This window comes from Chinchilla lanigera, unplaced genomic scaffold, assembly GCF_000276665.1.
Source record: "Chinchilla lanigera isolate Chin_1 unplaced genomic scaffold, ChiLan1.0 scaffold00048, whole genome shotgun sequence".
Taxonomy (NCBI): domain Eukaryota; kingdom Metazoa; phylum Chordata; class Mammalia; order Rodentia; family Chinchillidae; genus Chinchilla; species Chinchilla lanigera.
Window position 1 is genome coordinate 13906585 of NW_004955449.1, and position 5894 is coordinate 13912478.

A 5894-nucleotide genomic window follows, 5' to 3' on the forward strand; every position below is an offset into this window, starting at 1 on the left:
AAAGAAACTGTCAATGAGTCTTTGGTTGATCAGTATTGCATTTCTATATCTATTTTCATGAGAAGCCACTTTGAAGATAGCAATATGTAATAAACAACCATTGTTAATTCCCTACAACTTTATTTGTAACTCCATATTGTCTGTACTGTTCTTTTGCTGTGTTGTAAAATGTTGTCTGTCTGTTAATGTTTTCCTCCTTTTATTTTTAAAATAAATTAATAAATAAAAAAGACATGCTGAGCAGAGCTAGTCAGGTAATGGACCTGCTTTGGCAGTTGATACAAAGTACCCAAAGGCCAATAGCTGCTGAAGAATATTAGTTACTTCATCAAGAGATTCTGTTGAAAGTAGCCAATCAGTACCCTGACCCTTGCCAGTACCACCTCCATGGGGGTAATGAGATCCTGGAGAACGTACAGGAGATGGAGATGAAGATGCAGGAAGGATATTAATGATATCAGGATCAAGATCATCTGGTGTATCTAATAAATCAAAGATACTCAATCCATCTGCTCCATCATTGTTAGGATTGAAAACTAAATCTAAATCTTCAGTTGTATAAGTAGCTAAAGCTACTTGTACAGAAGTAGAAGTTGGAAACAAGTAAATGAGTGCATGATGTATCCTGTGGCATATTTAGCTGAGATGTCTGCATATTTAGAGTGGTGCTTCTTCGAAATACAGAATGTGTTGATACCGAATCTGGCATAATAACAAAAGAGCCTTGGGGTTCCATCACTACTAAACAAGCGCTCAGACTGCTAGGAGAATCTGCAGCAGATATACCACACATTCTACACATCTTTGAGTCTTTTACTTAGAGACTGCAAGTTTCAACGACTCAGCAAACAGCTCCAGGCTGTTAATTCTCCATAACCAATCCTTCCCAGATTACAACTCTTCATGGTAATGAACTCATTTGTACAAGTCCTAAGCACCACTCCCAGTTTCTGTAGACCAAATCTTCTAGCAGAACCTTTTTTCCAATGAGCCTTATTTGGAACATTGATGTTCATGATACAAGTTTCTAAAAGTTCTCCATATAGATCTGTGCAAGATGCAAGAATACACCTTTGATGATGTAATAAATAGTAGCACACAAAAAAGAACATTGTATTCCTGTCCAGCTTCTGTCTGTTTGTCCTTCACTAGAGCCAGAATAAATGGGTGTGTATAAAGTCAAATACACTGGTCTATCAGGACTTTTAAGAGCAATTTCCATGGCTAAACCTAGACTAAAGCCTGTCAATGTTTTCACATTGTTGGATGTTGGAAGTGGTCTCCAACACTGGGTAATAGCTGAAAAAGCCAGGGATTTTAAATGCTGGGTATGAATTTGTCTATTTTCATGCTTTACAGGTTGTAACAGATACTGACAGGGAGCAGTCTATACAGAAACAGTACTCTTGGTATGAGAAGAAAGAGTCTGGACCATTTCCAGAAAGCCCCAAAGTCCACATTTTAGAAGAGTTAGTGCTCTCATCTTTATCTTCATACATAAAAGGATCAGTTATATAAACAACAATTGCAGGTGGATAGGTAATTGCATATAAGTTACCCTCTGTGGGGATTCCCACTTTATCCTGATCCATTGTGCTTTCAGACACATCAGGATGCAGCTGAGTGGGAAGTGAAGATGACTCTAGAAATCCAAGCCGTCTGCAGAGCTGATGACTATTGCCCACCTAGCTGGCCACTCTGAACTGTGCTTGCTTGTGTAGACATGAATCCTGTACCACTACTGTTCATACTGCCAGAGGGTAGAAATTAAGGTAGTTTGTTTGATGATACTGCACTATCCAAGTTGGAAGATAATGAAGATGAACTTGTGGTCAAGGTTGAATTAGCTGTGGCAACTGAAGAAGATATGGCAAGTCATATCTTCTTGAAGATATGACAGTTGAAGTCATGGTCATGGTGGTACCTGCTGTAGAGGCTAATGTGGCAGATGGTGTATTAGCATGTCCAGTATTTGTTATTTGAGGTGGAATAATCAAAGACTGAGTTGTAGGAGTAAGTAAATTTGACTGTGAAAGCAGAAAGCTGTCCAGTGGCTGGGAGACAAGATAAGGACCTAGGCCATATCTGCAGACTTGAGCATAAAGCTTGAGTTTAGAAAATGCTTGATTGTTACCATCAGCTGCCTGAGAAAACCATTCTGCTATAGTCTTTTCTGATAGTTTCTTTGATGAAGTAGATCTAACTCTCATGATCCCATCCATCAATAGTCAAGAAATAGGTCTCTGTTGACCCAATCGACAGGACTCATATACTGCAATAAGATCTTTATAAAAGCTTTTGGCTTCATGTAACAAAGCTTCTTTCTCTGGACATAGTACAACATAGGCTATATCTCTTTGAGATCCATAGGGTTTCAGAATAAGTCTCTCCAAATGAAGGAGAGCAAATGGAGAAAGCACCAGAAAATCATAATCATAACCCAACAAAAACGTGGGAATTGGCAGTGGTTCTGGAGATTCATCAGTTCCATAAGAACCTTGGCCAGCTATTTTGTGAAACTGTTGCCAAGTGAGAGGACCTTGAACTCCCCAAGGTCTTACTGTTGTTTTTTTCTGAATAGCATTTTGAAGAACTGGCTGAAGAGAGGAGCATTCAGAGATAGACCAGGGATATAAGCATGAGCATTTCACAAGTGCTTCATCAACTTTTCCCACTGACGTATTATCCATGAACTGACGACCATGTTCTAACACAAGGTAGCAGTCACTGCAACAGTCCCACTCTTCAACACAAACCTAATTGCTAAATACAGCAATTTTGAGGAAAGGATCTTGGTCTGATGCTCCAAAGGGCGAAAATAAATTAGTACAGTAATCTTGTAGTGATAATAGCAAATAATGAGGCAATTTTTCTGATTCCTTTAGACCTCCATTAATATGTTCAGCAGAGGTAGACCTGAGAGCTTCAAAGTGTTTTTCTGCTTCTTTGCCAAAATCTGTTGCATCCTATGATATTTAGTTCATCTTCAAGAAATAATCCTGAATTGTTTACAAATTTTCTGTTCATGACAGCACTGAAACCTATACTGTGCTTCCTGTGTTGGATCTGGAAAGGAAACTCCAACAAAGGCACACTTGATATTCATGGTGGAGACACAGATACAGTAACTATCAAAGTTACAGTCTTTTAAACAAACTACTAACTGATTCTGAAAGAATGAGGTTACATAAAGACTGTGTGCTTCAGGGATGGAAGGAACAGTTAGTTGCAGCTTCAACAGAATTAAGGAGTCTGCATGTAGATGGGGTGGAGGCTGGTGAATACAGGTCTGGGTTTTCATATTTGACTAAACCTTGAGCACTGGCAGGTCCACTGGCTCCACAAGGAGTTTGAGGAGTTCTTGGAGTCCTTGGAGTTGGAAACCTAGGGGTGGATGGAGAAGGAACAATTCCTGCTCCACTGTTACTAGGCGATGTGCTGCTAGGAGGCATCCCAAAAAAGTATGGGTTAGAGGAGTATAAGCAGTTCCACATTCTTGATCTGTATTATTTCCATTCCTTGATGAATGGCATTTTAGACCCTGAAGGAAGCAATTCCCTTTTTTTTTATTTGTTTGTTTGGGTTTTTTTTTGTTTTGTTTTGTTTTGTTTTGTTTTGTTTTGTTTTGTTTTTGTCTTTTTGAGACAGGGTCTCATTATGCAGTTCAGGCTGCCCTTGAGCTCCCTTCATAGCCCAGGCTGGTCTCAAACTCACAATGATCCTCCTGCCTCAGCCTCCCGAGTGCTGGGATTACAGGCATGAGCCACCACAAATTCCAACTTTCCAACAATCCAACTCTGGCAGTAAATACAATCTTCTGGCAATTTGATAGGGGGCAGACATTGGCTTGGTAGAGATTTTAGAGGTGCAGACATAGAACATGCCGTTAGAACTTGACAATTTTCAGGCTTATAGACATAAGAAAAATCTTTAATTTCAGAAGGTTTTGGGCTACAGAATCCCTCATCAACTTCAATTTTGAACTGTGCTCCTGTACTAGAACTATTTCCTTCTAGAACAGTTCCTCCAGGTATAGTATGCATACTACCATAGTCCATTATTCCTGTTCATTGGGGAAAACCCCATAATATGTTGTTACAATCATGGTGGTGTAGGATAAGTCTTATGAAGATTTGCAGTGCTTATACAAGATAATGAATCCAGATTTTCTGTCTTTGATTCTTTACAGTTGGCTTTTATCATCTGATCCAGTCGCTGACTTTTTAGATCCAGGTGTTAGTTCATCTTCATCAGAATTGATTATAAGGTCAGTAAAAGAGACAGCCAAGTCTGAGTCATAAACCAAACTGGTTGATGGAGGATAGGCATGACTACTAGGATGTGGAGCATCTTCCTTAATAGAGGCACTAAATAATGACATAGCGTCTCCTTATCTCCATGAGATAAGACGGTAACACTAGAAGACCCATCTGCTACCTTATGGTTTTTTGCCAGCTTCTCTGTCACTATTTTGTCTATCTTTTTTGTCAGGAAAACGGAATTTTTCATCTCCTTCAACAAATGCATATGAATCAATTTTAGGTTGTTATTCTCCATCAGATGCTATTGCTGAAATATACAGGTTTTTAATTTGATAATGCTGTACTAATTCATCAGAAACTTTTGAAGGTTTCTTATACTGCACCATTAACTCTGTAACTGATGTTGCACTTTCCTGTCCAAAAGGTCCAACTGGATTATCCTTGAATTTATCACCTGGAAGTTGAGGTGGTAGAAACTCAACATCCTTTTTCACTGGGACCTTGTAATACTTCCAGGCTATATTAGCTTCATCTTCCAAGTTTTCTGCTGTACCAACATACACTGTAGGTTCTACAGTTTCCTGGAATTGAGGTGGAAAACACTGGCAGAAACTATCCTATCTTCCATTAGTTTGGTAGGAACCAAGGGATCTGGTGTGGGCATTTGATAAAAATGCTGACTCTGAGGAGTTGAAGGTGTTTTCGTCATTCCTTCATCAGCCACTTCACACAAGTGAGGACTAAGTGGGGGTGGCTGAGGTGAGTTTGACATTTCAGTGCCATGCATCTGAGGAGTCTTTGCTACATCATTAGTTTGGAGGTTTAGAAATCTCACTTGACTATCAGGACCAGAGATCACAAGTCTTTGGCAGCTGAATCTGCATCCATGCCAACATCATCACTAATAGATACATGATGTGAAAAAGGAGTCAAGGGGCGTTTCTGCAGCTTTTGACTCTTTTTCCATGTTTCTCATTGGCTGTGTCCTTTGGAAATACTTGCTCTTGCTGACTTAAAGATGGTGCCTGTCCTTATGCAGCTTTCTTGGTTTGAGATTTTTGTGCTTTGAACAACTGCAATTTGTTCTGTGTGTAGCTTCAACAAAGTCCCAGCATGCTACTTTATCAGGTATCTCTTCTTCATTCAGGTCACCTGATGAAGCAGAATACTTCCTCTTGTTCTGTGCTCTGTTCATATTGCATTCTTACCAAACTCTATCCACAACATGACTGGCTAATTTGGGGGGTATTTCTCCACCAGGGTGTCTAGTACTATCTGAGTTGAAGCCATGAGATATTAAGAAGATTTGACCTGCTTTTGAGCAGACTGAGGGTCAACTGTTTGGACTTCCTCAGATGTAGGTGGTGTAAGAACAACCAAAGACAGTAGGATCTCTTGTGGAAGCAGGCCCTTGGTGGACACGCAACAAGCTGAATAGTGAGAGGAGCCCACAGAGCTAGAAGTAGAAATATCCGACTGAGGGACCAGAACAAAGCATGCTGGGTAGATCATTCAGACACCAGCAACAAGAACTTCTACTGCAGCTAGAGAATCATCTTCCCAACCCATATCTTCCTGTTTTTCTTCAGACATCATCAAGCAACATGAGATAGGCTAGAACTGTTTCCATTC

The 5894-nt window shown here is 39.9% G+C and overlaps 1 pseudogene; it reads right to left on the minus strand.

Annotated features, from left to right (window-relative positions):
• Positions 1 to 246: 246 nt before the first annotated feature.
• Positions 247 to 5894, minus strand: part of LOC102029809 — a 17604-nt pseudogene continuing 11956 nt past the window's right edge.